Consider the following 16,081-nt stretch of genomic DNA (forward strand, 5'->3'; position numbering starts at 1 on the left):
CATAATGGCTGAAAGTATCTCTCAGATTGTGAGTGAGAAACTAGACAAGAATAATTTCCAGGCATGGAGATTTAGGATGACTAATTTCCTTATGGGAAAGGGCTACTGGGATTTCATCACAGGTGATGAGAAAGAACCAGAGCTTGGAGATGCACCGATGGCAGAAGAGTTGAAGGAGTATAAGGCATGGAATGAAAAGACAGGAAAGTCATGTACTGGCTTTCAATTAGTGTTGCAGACTCTATGATTGGCCACATACAGGATGCAGAGACGCCTAAGGAGGCGTGGGATACCTTGGTGAACATGTATAGCACAAATACCAAGGCACGAAAGATGCAGTTGAAGCAGGAGCTGCATAATGTGAAGAAGAATAACTTGAGCATAAATGAGTATGCCCTGAAGATAAAGGGGATTGTGGATTCCCTAGGCTCTATTGGAGTCACTACAGATGATGATGATATGGTTTCCGTTGCTTTGAACGGGCTTGGACGTGATTACAAGCCGTTTCAGACTTCTATTGGTGTTAGGGAAAATTTTCCTAATTTTTAGGATCTGATTGCATTGCTGATCAGTGAGGAGATGAGGCTAAATGAAGGCTCATCAAGTAAGAGCACGGAACATGCCTTCTACTCAAATACAGGTAGAGGTAGAGGTAGAGGTAGAGGTCGGTCAGGTGGCCGAGGAGGTAATAATTCAGGGAGATCAGGAAATCAGAATCAAGGACAACAACAGTCTAATGATTCTTAGTCTAACATAGGTGGAAGAGGCCAGTCTAGAGGCAGGGGGAGCCAAAGAGGTCGAGGTGGATGGCAAAGGCAAAATGCAGGAAATAGCATTGAATGCTATTATTGTGGCAAGCTTGGTCACATGTCAAAGGACTGCTATAAAAAGCAGAATGATATGAAGAATGGCAAGTTACAGCAAGGTAAATATGCATCGTCCAGCAAGCAGGATGAAGATAAAAGTGAGCAGCTGTTTGTTGTGCAACATATGCTAAATTCACTGGGCACGGATGCTTCTACAAGTGGTTCAGATGTATGGTATGTAGACTCTGGTGCCTCTAACCATATGACTAGCCATGGTGAATGGTTTAGAGATATGCAGAATTTGGAAAGACCAGGGTATGTGGAGACTGGGGATGATACAGCGCACCCCATTGCTCATGTTGGCAAAGTGCCCTTATGTATGCAGGATGGAAAAATGAAGTATCTCTTCGATGTACTTCATGTGCCAAATTTCACAAAGAATTTGGTTTCTGTTGGACAAAGGATTGAGCATGGTTTACAGGTGAGGTTCAATCCTCAAGGTTGTTATGTGGAAGACTTTAGCAACAAATGCCGCTTGGTTGCAAAGGGCAAAAGAAATGGCAGAATGTTTACGTTGGATGTCAGCATGCCTGAGGTAAAGGCTGCTATGTTTGCACATGGTGCAGGTGTGATTGCAGATATTGACATCTAGCACAAACGCATTGGACATGCTAATGTGCAGCGATTGAAGTCTATGCAGACTTCTGGAATTGTTACAGGTCTGCCTAAGTTTAAGGTGGATGGTATGAACAGAGTTTGTGAAGCATGCCAGCTTGGAAAGCAATCAACGCATGAATTTCCTAAGGATAGGAATGTGAGTATGAAACCACTTGATGTGGTACATTCTGATGTGACAAAGTCGGCATCAATTAGAGGATGCTACTATTATGTCTCATTCATTGATGACCACACGAGAAAGGTGTGGGTCTATTTTATGAAGGATAAGAGTGAAGTGTTCACTCATTTTCAGAGCTTCAAAGCTATGGTTGAGAAGCAGACAGGTAGGTACATAAAATGCCTAAGGTCTGATGGTGGAGGAGAATATTTCTCCAATGCGTTCAGTGATTACTTGACTGAACATGGCATAAAGAGGCAGTTTACATGCAGGTATACTCCGCAACAAAATGGTGTTGCAGAAAGAAAGAATAGGCACATTGCAGAAGTTGCACGTGCACTAATGGCTGACAAGAGTATGCCTCATTATTTTTGGGCTGAAGCAGTTGCGACTGCAGTTTACATAATGAACAGGACCCCCACTGCAGTAGTTCATGGCATGACGCTTGAACACCAGATTTGTCACACTTGAAAGTGTTTGGGTGCATTGCATATGTGCACGCTCCGGATGAGGTACGAACCAAAGGCTGAGAAGTGTATCTTTATTGGCTATTCTCTTGAGCAGAAAGGGTATAGATGTTATAACCCTGTCACGCGTGAGATGAGAGTGAGCAGGGATGTGGTATTCGATGAGATGAGCAGTTGGTATGCATCTACCAAAGATGCTGTTGGGGCTGATGTGCAGGAAAATGTGGTTGCTCAAAATGCTGAGTAGCAGCAATCACAGGTGCTTAGTGGACCGAGAGAGTCCGCTAGCAGCGGGTCTATTGGTAGACCATGGGATGGCAGGCTGAGGTAAAATGGTAGTCCTGCTATTGCAGGAAATTTAGCAGGAACACATGTATCTCGGAAAGGAAAAGAGAAAGTTGTGGATCAGCCTTTTATGCCTGACCTTTCAGCAGGTTACTCACATGTTGATGGTGAGTCTAGTGGCTCCGAGCAGAGCCTAGATGAAGAATTTGGGATTCCAGCGATTCGCACACCTGGCGTGCGAAAATCAGCCATGAAGACACCGAGGAGTGATCCAGGTGTACGCATGTCCGAGAGGGTCAGACACCCAGTTCAGAGGCTGACATATGATGGATATGCAGCCCATCATTATGCTTATATGGTTAGAGTTGTGCAGGACAGCGAGCCCACATGTTTTGAGGATGCATTAGGGCATACAAATCGGGAAGATGCCATGGATGAAGAGATGGCCGCCCTAGATGCAAATATGACTTGGGATTTGGTGCCATTGCCAGAGGAAAAGAAGGCAATCGGTTGTAAGTGGGTATACAAGGTAAAGCACAATGCAGATGGATTTGTGAGCAGGTATAAGGCTAGGCTGGTTGCCAAAGGTTATGCACAGACCTACGGCATTGACTATGAGGAGACTTTCAGCCCGGTTGCCAAGATGGCAAGTGTGAGAGCTGTGATATCAGTGGCTGCGTCAAAGCAATGGTCTTTACATCAGATGGATGTGAAGAATGCATTCTTGCATGGAGATTTGCAAGAAGAGGTATATATGCTGCAACCACCTGGTTATGAGGATGTGGGTCACCCCGAGTTTGTTTGCAGGTTGAAGAAAGCCTTGTATGGCTTAAAACAGGCACCCAGAGCATGGTCGGACAAGATTGCTGAGTATCTTGTCACTATTGGCTTTCATGTAGACAATGCAGATTTCTCATTGTATGTGAGACACACTCATAGAGGAGTGGTGCTTATTGTCATCTATGTAGATGACTTGATCATTACGGGGGACCATGATGTAGAAATTGATGATGTGAAGATCCTTCTTAAGCAGAAGTTTGACATGAAGGATCTGGGGGAGCTCAGATATTTCTTGGGCATTGAGGTGATTAGGTCACCACAGGGCATTTGGTTACTGCAGCGGGGCAGTATGGCTTGGACATGTTGTCCAAGTATGGTATGACAGGCTGTAAGCCTATTTCAGTGCCATTGGATCAGAATGGCAAGTTGAGTGCGGACACAGGTGAGATCATGGAGGATTCTACTATGTACAGGCGCATAGTGGGTAGCTTGATCTACATGACTATTACCAGGCCAGATTTGAGTTATGTTGTGGGATTGGTGAGCCAGTTTATGCAGGCTCCACGGAAGCCGCATTTGGATGCAGTTAGATGCATACTTAGGTATGTGAAGTCTACATTGCATTGTGGACTCTTTTATGAGACTGGGATAGAGATACATGTACATGGGTACACAGATGCCGATTGGGCTGGTAGCATTTCAGACAGGAGATCTACCAGTGGCTTCATGTTTTCATTTGGGAGTGCTGCTGTGACTTGGAGCAGCAAGAAGCAGCCTACGGTTGCTTTATCTAGTACAGAGGCCGAGTACAGGGGTGCTGCTATGGTAGCTTGTGAGGTAGCTTGGTTGCAAAAGCTACTAACAGATTTGGGTCTATCAGTGGATAGACAGGTTGTCATTTATTGTGACAACATTAGCAGTATACAGTTGGCCAAGAACCCAGTCTATCATGCTCGCACAAAGCATATAGAGGTCCACTATCACTTTGTCAGAGAGAAGGTCTTGTCAGGTGACATTGACCTTGTTTATGTCAGCACACAGGATCAGGTGGCTGACATTTTCACCAAAGCATTGGGTACGGAGAAGCTCCATCGATTTAGAGCTTCACTTGGAGTACACGAGTTGGATTTGAGCTTGAGGGGGAGTGTTGAGATATCAAGCTCAACTAGCACCGACACCGACACTAGTCAGTCGTCTGGGTGACCGTTCCGCACTTATATCACTGGCGCGTTTGGTGGATGACACGCTTGTAGCTTTGCCAGTGATTGACAGCCTGTTCTACTTTATGTACTAAAGTCATGGCATAGTTATAGCGCCATCTCATATGGTCGGGTTCACACTATGGCCCGTGTGTGTTTTAGAGTACTTTCCATATAGTATGTACTCTTATCTCTTTGTATTATGCATTTTGTGAGAAGGAGAAGAAAACAGATTTCAGCCTTCCACCTCTTGTGCCTTCTCTACTTGTTGAGTGAGGAAGTAGATAGCTTGTGTGTGCTCTTGCTCTCCCCTCTCCCCCTCAATCTTTTCATTGCATTCCACCAGCTGAGTGATTGTGGCCTATTACATTTTCCTCTTCATCCCTTTGCTCCACCTGTATCCCATGAGCTTTGGGATTACCTGCATCAGCTGGTGACTGAACATATTCAGTCAATGTCTGCCTTTTCTTGTGTATGATATCTATGATCTCATCATGAAACTCCCTTTTTGCAATTCCAAGAACTTCTCCCAAGGTAAACTCCACCTTGCTATTCAAGATCCTGTCCTCCAGTACTTTTTTCAAGTCTGTAGCTGCTTCAATATCAGACTGCAGCTTATACATTGGGCCTTTCCCCTTGCCCTTTTCCTTATCCCAAGGTAAACTCCACCTTGCCATTCAAGATCTTGTCCTCCAGTACTTTTTTCAAGTCTGTAGCTGCTTCAATATCAGACTGCAGCTTATACATTGGGCCTTTCCCCTTACCCTTTTCCTTATCCTGCTTTGTCTTTACTGGAGCATCTTCCATTGGCACTTCACGTGTGGGCGGTCCCTGTGGTGGAGATTCGTGAGAAGGCATCGAATCCTTTTTCCCACTTCCTCTTGTAACCCTCTTTGATGGACCTTCATCCCCAGTTTCCCTCCTACGCTTTTCATCCACACATGCTTCATTAATTTGACATTTTGCAATGTAGGCATGCACTGACAGGGAGTCTACAGGATCCTCCCATCCCGTCTCAAGACGAATGCAATCCCCTGCCTCGTGCAAAATATTTCTAGTCACCTTTCCTCCCGCAGCCAACTCCATTGCAGATGGCCAAAAATCCACAGTTTCATTATCTTCTTCTTTTCCAACTCTTGATCCCTTACATGTAGGCTGATCAGCTTGGAGACCAAAAGTTGCTGCCTCGGCCATAGAGATTGCATGACTATCAGCCATATCCTCAACCAACTTTTTCATCCCGCCCTTACCAAAGTTGGTGCCAAGCGGTAAACCTGTTTCTGTCAAATGGATTTTGCCATCTTTGAAAAATACAAGCTCTTTCCTCAAGGCATCTCTGAAGCTATCACAATCTTTTCTTGCATGGTCCGCGTCATCACACCATATGCATCTGTACACAAACCCTTCCTTGCTTTGAGGCTTTTAAACTGGTGTCTGTCCTGACGATTGCCCCTTTTCCTCAAGCCTTGTCATCTTTAACTTCAAGTCCCGCATACCTTTAACAAGCTCATCCATCACATCACCCTTTTAAACTGCAGTAGGAGGCTTAGGTGGACTCTCAAAGGTGGAAGAAGCAGGAGCCACTGTATTCACTACCATCTTGTCCCTTCGGCGCTGCCTTTTTGCCAGCAAGGAGACTGCATCTTCAACCTCCTTCCAGTCATCCTTTAAACCCTGCTCTGTATCTTTATCTTCGAGCAAAACCTCAAGCTTTTCTTGAAAGCCCTTACCCACTGCCCCCAGAAACAACTCAGTCTTTTCCCTGTCCATGGTCGCACGCTCAACCCGCGACAACTGAGTGTATCTCTTCTCGAACTCCCTTAGCAGTTCCGTGATGGAAATCCCATCCTTTGGCTTTGCAACCCACTCCAAGAAGGTTCGCTTCGTAACCCTCTCTGAATCCTCCATGAAATAATCATCTTTTAAGGCCAATTTAAATGCCTCCCAGCTTTCTCCATACGCCGTACGAATAGTCGTCACATGCCCTCTAAGCTCTGGGACCACAGCAAGCCCAAAATTTTCAATTATTTTCACCTCGGACACACGACTGAACTCCATCTCCTTTTCGTACTCATGGAGGAATTTTGTGATATCTTTTCCGTCGAATTGATCCATCTTATTGACGACGGACTGAAGTGCCTTTGTTGCCGAAACCTCCCTTCTTTCGGCCACTTGTTGTTGTTGCATATAGAGCGCAAACGCTCAAAACATCTGCATAGTATTTGGGTCCGCACGAAATTTGTACGGATCCTGGTGTTCCTGTTGATCGGCCATTTCAAAATCCAAAAAGTATGACTCTCACCTCAACCGCTTCACGTCGGATTCACAACTTTTGTCGGGAAGTGAGCGGTTTGGCTGAGAAAGCGCAGGACTTCTTGCTGTGAGAGCGGTTTTTCCGAGATTTGATTTGACTGAGCTTTTATGTCGTGTTTTCTCCTCAGTCCCGGCGGTCTTCGTCCACTCCGAATTGGAAAATGAAACACGGATTCGAAAGCGTCTTTCCCATTTGCTTTGTGGAGAAAAAAAAAGCTTGGATTTATGAAAAAAAACTATTTAATTAACCCTCACACACACCCGGGAACAAAGCCCATTGATCATTTTTGCTTTTTGAAGATAAAAAAAACTCTGATTTTTACTGGTTTTTTTTTTCTGCAGGAAATTGCAGGTCCACACCTCTCTCTTTTTTCCCCAAAACGACCGACTTTTTACAAAATTTCGAAAAGGGTTTTTTTGTTGGTGGCCGCCTTCTATTTTCCATGTTTAGCATCACACGTGTGAGACAGCCCCTGTACCACGCGGCAGAAGGGACCAGAAACCACCACGAGGAGGCGGCAACAAGAAGCCACGTATGGAGCCCACGGGACAACCCACGCATGGAGCACATGGCCACGAGATCAACAAGAGAGTCCTCTCTCTCAAGTAGAAAATAGCAAATGGGGCTCACGTTTGGTATTTATACCTTTCCTCCAGCTTTTCCAACTCCACATGTGGGATTATTCCACTTCCCTCCTTGCACCACAAGAGCCCACCAAAATTTTCAACTTGAAAACCATGCAAAATTTGGCATTTCCCTTCATCAGCATCAACTTTTGGGCATGTGCCTTGACCAACTGGGGACTTCCACAACAAATCTGACCGGATAGGATTCAACTAAAAATATTTGTGAACATTTTTCATTTTCATCTCACCTCCATCCGATGCTTGGAAGCTGCTCCAAACAGGCCCCGAACATTGACCCTTGCCCTGTGTTTTATACATGGAAACCTGTTTTTCCCACTCACTGAAAAGCCCACCATTTACCCCTCATGTATCGGATCGGAGATCTGTCTGGCCAAGCGGGTAACTAAGACCAGGCACTATGATTAGAGCTTCCGATCCCCCCCCAAACCACTATACACATCTCCTGCAAACAGTCCAAACATATGTACAACATATACATTGTTGATGGCCTGACCATGCATATGGGTCCGTCTTTGAGTATGCTTTTACTATATGGACGTGCCACAGCACGACAGCGGTCACTGAAGCAAGGAAAGATGCTTTGGGCACCCCAGATTAGGATTGTTCGCCCTTGCGGGCGGCCACGTGTTGGTCGTAACCCGTACAAATGCAATTCATGTTGTACCCAAGGGATGGCACAGCCATGTCAAATGTCGGCATCCCCTGCACTTCATTTAGTATCATTATTATTTCTCATTCAAGTTCACTTTTTAGTGGCGGACGCCCAACTTATCAAGTCTGGACGCCCGAGGCCAATAACTTGCCATGTATATAAGTGACTTTGGCTAATGAGAAAGGTCATTCTCTTGGATCTAGATTTGGTCTAAGCTCTTGCCTTCTTGTGCCTTAGCTCTAGAGAGAGAGAGAGAGAGAGAGAGAGTGGTTCGTTCTTGGAGTGCTAAGCTGGGACTGGATCGGGACTAGAGAGGACCCGGGCTCTACTTGGAAGGCTCCGCGGTGACAGCGGAGTGAAGGCTACTACGAATCGCAAGCTGCCCACAAGGATGTTGCCGCTCTCGCGAGCAGGCAGGTGAGTTAGAGTTTCCCACGACACAGAAGGGTAAGATCTTTGGTCCATTTGCATCGTTTCCGCGTGCGTTTGGAGTGAGGGTTTTAGGCTTTCCAGTAGATCTTGATTTGATTGCACCTCTGTGTGTACCTGTGGGTGTTGCGAAGAACTGCCCTCTAGAAACTGGGGTGCTTGAACCAATCATGGTTCCGTGGGAATGGGCAATTTTGGAATGACATCTCGGGGTCAAGGGTTTGTGATGGGTTGATCTTCAGATAATAGGACCGTTGCATGCCCTGTAGAGAGCTGCAAGGTAGCCGTTCTGTCGTTCCATTGGATTTTGCAATTGTTGTGCCTCATCCGTCCTCTTCCAAGGATAATTTCTTCCATCATTGTACCTGCAGGCATACCAGGAAAGTACCTTCCAAGGGATTATTTCCAGCGTAGAATTTTAAATGAACAACCCCTAAACATGGTGTTGTAGTCCCATTGACTGCCTGAATACTTAAATTTATTTGGCGGAGTGTAGAACTGTTAAGAGCGTACCATGTTCCTTGTGTCATGACGTTGCAATTTGCCTGTGTGTCGACAACTGCTAATGCGGTCACGATATCCGTTTCGGTTTGGAAACCCAATCTGAGCCTTGCAGGTTAGACTTCAAGTTCTGGTTGAGCAACGTTGTGGCCAATTACTCGTGCCATATTCACTTCGGGTTGAGGTACTCGACCACGAAGCTTGTCTCGTCGAGCTTTAGCTTCTCGCTAGGCTGCTCGTCGCCTTTTGTTTTCTCTCAGTTGTGCCTCCTTTTTATCATGAATGGTTTGGAGGGATTTGGATGTCAAGGGTCCATAGTAGCACCACATATTACTACCATTGAAGTACCCTTCCATCTCAACACCATCAATTGTTTCATTGCGGACAGCTCCTTGGGGAGTGATTTTCGCAACCTTAAAGGGTCCTATTCCTCTATACTTTAACTTGCGTTTTTTATTTTTTGTGCTGTACATGAGAACCATGTCTCCCTCTTCCATATCCTTGTCTTTTAGTCTATCATCGAACCACTGCTTTTGCCGTAGTTTCTCGACAATCATGCCATAGACTGCCTCATCTAGATTTTTGAGCTCAAATAGACGTTCATACAAAATGTTTCCCGTCAATATTTCTTGGATGGCAATTCTTAGGCTTGGCACCAAGAATTCCGTAGGCATAACTGCGGTAAGTCCATATGTCAGATTGAACGTCATGGTATTGGTCGCCACTTTGTAGACTGTTCTGTAAGCCCATAGTGTAGATGAAAGTTTCCACTCCTAGCCATTACGACTGGAGTCTACCGTTTTTGTCAAGATAGCACACAACGTTTTGTTGGTGCTCTCGGCTTGTCCATTAGCCTGTGGGTAGTAGGGCGATGATTTTCGATGCACATTCATGAAGTTTGACAACAAGAAAGAGATCACTTCATTGATGAAGTGGGTTCCCCTATGTTCGAGTGGACACCCGAACCGTGTGATGACATTCTCGTATAAGAATTTGGCTGTGGAAATGGCATTAGTCTTGTGTGTAGCTTTGGCTTCCACCCACTTGGTGCAATAGTTAGTGGCTGCTATAATTTATCGTGCGTGTGTTTCTCGTGCAACTAGACTGATGGGTCCAACAAAGTCGATGCCCCACTTCTCAAAGGGTTGCAGTGATACAATTGGGTGCAAAGGCATCCGATCTTTGTTGTGTGTGATGGAAAATATTTGGCATTCATCACACCTCTTCACATATTCGGCCACATCACCCATGAGTGTGGGCCACCACAGACCTGCAAGTAGAACCTTTCGAGCGGTGTTATCTGCGGCAAAGTGTCCTCTTGATAGTCCGGTGTTTGCTTTCTCGAGAATAGAGACGTACTCACTTTCGTTCGCACATCTCTTGATTATTCCATCAAGACCCTATTTATAGAGTTGTCGTGCTATCATCTAATAGGGTGCAGACTTCTTGATAAGGCGTCTTGCTCGAGTTTTTCAATGGGTTGGAAGTCGTTGGCCTTATAAGAAATGCGCGATCTCTTCTCCCCATCCCATAACTAAACAGATTTGGAATAAAGGAGCATTAGGTAAGCCGTTGGCTAAGAAATGCGCGATCTCTTCTCCCCATCCCAGAACTAAATAGATCTAGAATAAAGGAGCATTGGGTAAGTCTTTGTACACACCAATTGGAGGTTTTCCATTGGGTATACGCGACAAATGGTCTCCATGCACATGTTGCGATCCCTTTCAGACTGTGACCATGAAGTTAATTTGAAACTCTAGAATGATCAACAGACATCGGGTTATTCTCCCCGTAGCACAAGGCTTGTTGACGAGATAAAGAAGGCTTGATGGTCCACAAAAAAAATATAGTGGCCAGAAGATAATGGTGATATTTCTTAACAACATAGATCATCGAGAGTCCTCTCTCGATTGTTGTATAATGGACCTCTGCATCGTTCAATTGGCAGCTAGCGAAGCTAATAGTAAAATCCATATTATACTTGTAGGAAAGCGGAAGCGCACCCACATGACGAGCAAGAAGGCCATAACGTGGCTAGGACCCCCTCACCCCATTAATCTCGACGTCAACCTTAAAGGTTGGGGATGAGGCTGCGATGGAGAGCGCAAAGTTGATGCTTCCGTGGTTGCATGGGTAGCTGCTCTTCGTCTTCTCTTCATGCGTGTAACTGCATTGAGAGGTACTATGTGAATGAGACAATTCCTTACGCTAAGTAAATTCAAGGTTGTGGACGCTCTTGGGTCTTGTACAAGAACTCTCAATGGACAATCCTTCTACATGTGATCTATGCCACAAGATGTACATAGAGGTGTGAGGAGTGCAGCTTTCTGCGGGGTACTCTGGGGAGTATTGGTAATTCCTCTTTTGATAGGACACTCTGCAATGCGATGAGGTCCTTGACAATGGAAGCACTGCATGGGTGGTCTCTTAGTCAGGGAGTTTTAATCTCGTGCCTTAGGCTGTGCAACGACAATCATGTAAATAGGATACGTTCCATCATCCTCTTTGACGTAGTAACTCAACGTAAGGGTTTGAGCATTTAATGCCTCTTGTGTCACTACATCTTCATGATTGAGTTCTGCACACTCCTCCCCTCCAAAGATATTTGCTAACACCATATGGTTGATTGGCGTAACTCATGGTAGAGGTGGCAAAATAGGGGGTGGTAAGGATACATGGGGTATTCTTAGAACTCCCCTCTATTTGTTGTTGACAGGCGGAGCTGGCAACACTATTGGCTACACTGCTGCTGGAAGCATGGCCACTTGCTTATTTTGACTATAACAGTTGGAGGTATCATGACTACCAAACCGTTTGCAATATGTGCAGTAGAGGCTTAAAAAAAAAAAATGGATTGTATTACAGATATATATAAAAGATATATATACATTCTCGCCTTCAGGCATTTACCATCTCATAGAAACAAAAACAGCTCAGCGAGCGAGGTACAATATGCAAACTAGCTCAATTTCCTGAAACCTGCTTTAACCTTCCTGATGAGATCATCACATAGGTAGTAGAGGCTTTCTCTTTGCCTAAGTTGGGGACATTCAGTGCTAGTATCGTTAGCACGACAGATGGAGCACCAGACCATTTCACATCTCGAGTAGAGATGTGGTTGGCCCTGATAAAGTGCACAGCGGAAGAAGCAGAAGAGATAAACACAGGAGAGTAGAGAGAGGAGAAGAGAGAGAGATGTTTAGACAATGTTCATATATTGCAATAGCACAAAGAGGCTTTACAATGGCTTAAACCTGCCAGCAGATGGTGTGATCAACCAATGAGAAAATGACCAATCTATCAACTAATGATGAGGAGCAGGGTTTATATAGCATGCCAAGGAGCAAGTCGGCCAGTCGGCCTGGTCCTGCTACCCACGACTGCATGGAAAAATATGAGCTGCCCCATAAATACTAATACTCATAAATGATTCTAACAGGCCCATCTTCTCCTTCCCGGCTCTCCATTGCTGAGTCATCTGTTCCATAAGAGTAGTGGCAAGTTCTTCCACAGGTTGTGGTTGTCCTGTCAAGGGATCCTTCCCTTTCTTGTCGGCTCTGGAAGTGGTTGTATTGAAGGATGGTCCTCTGAGGATGCACTTCCTGAGCGATCACTTGTGCGCGTTCTCATGGAGTTATCCTCGAAGTCAATCGCGCTTTGACAACACTTCTCAAAGACAGTATGCCCTAGTCATATAGATTAATGTCCTTGAGTCCTTCAAGGAATCTTCCTATCAGTCGTTCATTAGAGAACTTGTCTCTAGCCTCTCAATGTGAATGGAGATACTACACCTAATGTATGTAATCGCGCACAGACTCACCATCTAGCTACTTGACACTATAAAGCTGATCAACTGGGCTCCATCGGGTTCCCTATTTAGAGTATACGAGGAGAAATGCCTTTTTACGCGAATCGAAATCACTTTTGTCCACTCGCAGCAAGGACTGAAACCATTGGAAAACCTTGCCATCAAGTGTGAGGCCAAAGGCACTTACCTTGATACGATTGGTGATGTGCACATAAGTTTCAAATACCAGGTTGATGAACATCTCAAGGTGTGCGATGGTATCCTTAAACCCATTGTACTTGGTCACCAACTTTGAAATGTTCACCGGTCTGGCTTGCTTAGGTGCTCTGTATATAGGCACCGCAGTAGGAACTACAGCAGGGGCGCTCCTGGAGGCTACCTCCCTCCCTATTTCCGATTGCCAACCAAATGACATCAGGAGTAACTCCTGTATCAACCGGTATCACTGGTGGATGTGGAATAGGATAAGGTGAATACCCTGGAGGCACGTGACCTAGATGAGGTCCCGCTAAGAATCTTGGAGGAGGTATATACGCTTGTGGTCTTCTAGGTGAAGGAAATGAGGGCAGAGGCCTGGTGTAAACTAACCCAGAACCACCCATTCCAAGGGTTACGCTCGGCTGATGGCCTGGTGTGAAGGTTGGTCCTTGCGGAGGTGCAAAGCCACTTGCCACGGAAGTACATGGCCCGAAACCACTGCTTCCTCCAAACGGCGGTCTAGTGATGGGCATGAACGGGTTTGGCCTAGTGGTGTATACATGTCATGTGGGCTCACCACATTCTGCGTGAATGGTCTAGCTATAGGTTGAACCAGTGGAGTGCTCCAACTGGTTCAACCAGACCATTCACGCAGAATGTGGCGAGCCCACATGACATGATGTTAGGTACCCACTTAGGCACCCACTCTGAACCCACGTCCGTGCGGGCATGTGAATAAAGACTAGACTAAGCTTGGAATACTGCGTCGTTCGAGGCGTTTTCTTCCCATAGTGGATTGTAATGCTTCAGGATGCGTCCTGAGCGTAGGTTCATGAAAGGATCTGCCAGAACTTGACAGATGAGGTCTTCTTTGAGTTTTCTTGATCTGGAAAATCAATTCTGGACCCTTTATTTTTTCCAAAAATCGACAGGATCTTCTAGATCTGAGAAGATTCATGCAGATCTTCTGGGTAGAAGAACCGTACATAACCTCTCTAAATTCTCAGAGGATCTGTGCGGATCTTCTGGGCAGAAGAACCGTATGTAACCTCTCCAAATTCTTAGAGGATCCGTGCGTATATTTTGATTCTGAAGATTCGTGCGTGAAGATTCGCGCGGATCTTGATGACGTGGTAGAAGCTCCGTGCGGATCTTCTGCACTATTAGTGTGTTTTGACAGGTTCCGTGCGGAACCTGTCAAAAGGTTCCGTGCGGAACCTCTGACTGAGAAGATCCGTACGGATCTTCTCGATTTTGATTGAAAAATAGTGTCAAAATGGACAGGATCTGTGTGGATCTTCTCAAATGGAGAAGAATCGTGCGGATCTTTTGAGAGGATCCGTACGGATCTTCTCAATTTTTGGGGGATGACTCTGCCAGTCCCAAATCTGACAGGGCATAAAGAGGGTACCTATCTTTATGTCCCTTTCCTAAATTGGTAGAATTACATTAATGGTTGATTATGCCTTTTTTAATGCCCTTTAATGCATATTTTGGCAATATTCTAAATTTGGGGATGGCTTGAGAAGATCCGTGCGGATCTTATGAAGAAATATCGTGGATCCTCTGGACAGAATCAAAAAAATTTGTGTTTTTGGCAAAAACCCTACCCCTTGGGAGCTTTCTTTTGCTAGTTTCCTTAATTTTTTTGTTGATTTTAATTATGGGATGCAATTAAACTACTCACTATGCATGCAATGCACAGTCAATTTTAGATTTGCTTAAAATCTCGACGATTAATTTGACAATTTGGACAATGCAATGCAAAAAACATCAAACCTTTCAAATTGAAAAAATTGAATTGCAATCAACTAATTAAGCATAAAATTGAAGAGTTTAGGTTTTGAAGCTCGCTTGGTTGTGCCGATTTGTGGTTCTCCGTGTGCTCCCACAATCGGTAGCTCCATCAATGCCATTCAATCAATCAAACATAGATTTCTTGGTGTCCCAAGTAGCCCGGGAGGATAGGAAATCGATAAAGAAAAAGCTTTCCTAAGCTAAGAGTTCTCCCCGGCAATGGCGCCAAAGATGTTCATGAAACGAGAACTCTATAACCTCGCACGATGGGAAAGAAGAAGGGATGCAATGTGTCGTAGGCTTGCACTCATAGCTGCCTTGCGAAGAGGCTAACCCTCTCTTGTGGAGTAGCTAGGAATTGCTCTAACCTCCAAAGTGTCGCCACAATTGAGTCGATCGCGTGGGTGGGGAACAAGGAAGAAGAAGGCTATGGAAAAGCCTCTCCGACCTTGCCTTGATGTGTGCTCAACGGAACGGGAGGAGAGCTAATCTAACAGAAAGGAGAGAGGAGAGAAGTCTAGCAACATCTTTAAGCACACACCTACAATCCCAAGCAAGAAATAGACAAGAGCAACATGCAAGCTCACTCAAACTCAAGACAAGATCTAGAAGCTAGAGAGCTCCAACTTACAAATTGAGAATAAGGGATTGTGTTTTCTCATTAGGCAAAAAAACTTATATACAATCCTCATAAGTTAAGTTCCTAACCGGTGGCCCTAATCTCAAATTCCTGAGCTACTGGGCTTTTCACATAACGGCTGGCTCTACACATGTCATAGGCTCAGCTCAATTTTACATCATGTCCAGCACTTAGCGCGGTTTTTACAAAAAGAATAGATTACAAGAACATCCGTGTGAGTACAAAAATGGAAGCGGATGGTCTTGTTAACCCGTAGTGCGGAGCGGGTTAACATGTTTCATATATTTTGAGCAAAATTTACAGTTAGGTTTCTCTATACCATGTCTCCATTATGGTAAACTTTTGTTTGGGTTGGACGAATACACAATGAGATATAACTGATGTCTCATGCCGCCTATGTAGTTCCCTTTCTCCTCTTCTTCTTTTCTACATAGACATCCAATATTAATGTTCTACCTCATTGAAATACTCTTCTATAGATCTCAGTAGTTTGATAACAATATTTGTAAAAGGTAAGAAGATTTAACTCATTCAAGTTATAAACATAAGTTTTTGAAGGTTTGTTTGTTTGTATTGTCATGGAAAAGAAGTTTGACATTGTTTATTTTGTTTATTTTGAGTTTTGGCTAAGGTTTAGTAAGTAGTTCTCCTATTTGCTTCATGTTTTGATTATTTTGATCTCAATATTCTTGATTAAGAGTCCTTTGATGTTTACTTTAATGT

This window comes from Cibotium barometz, chromosome 51, assembly GCF_041138505.1.
Source record: "Cibotium barometz isolate CiBa-2024 chromosome 51, ASM4113850v1, whole genome shotgun sequence".
Classification (NCBI taxonomy): domain Eukaryota; kingdom Viridiplantae; phylum Streptophyta; class Polypodiopsida; order Cyatheales; family Cibotiaceae; genus Cibotium; species Cibotium barometz.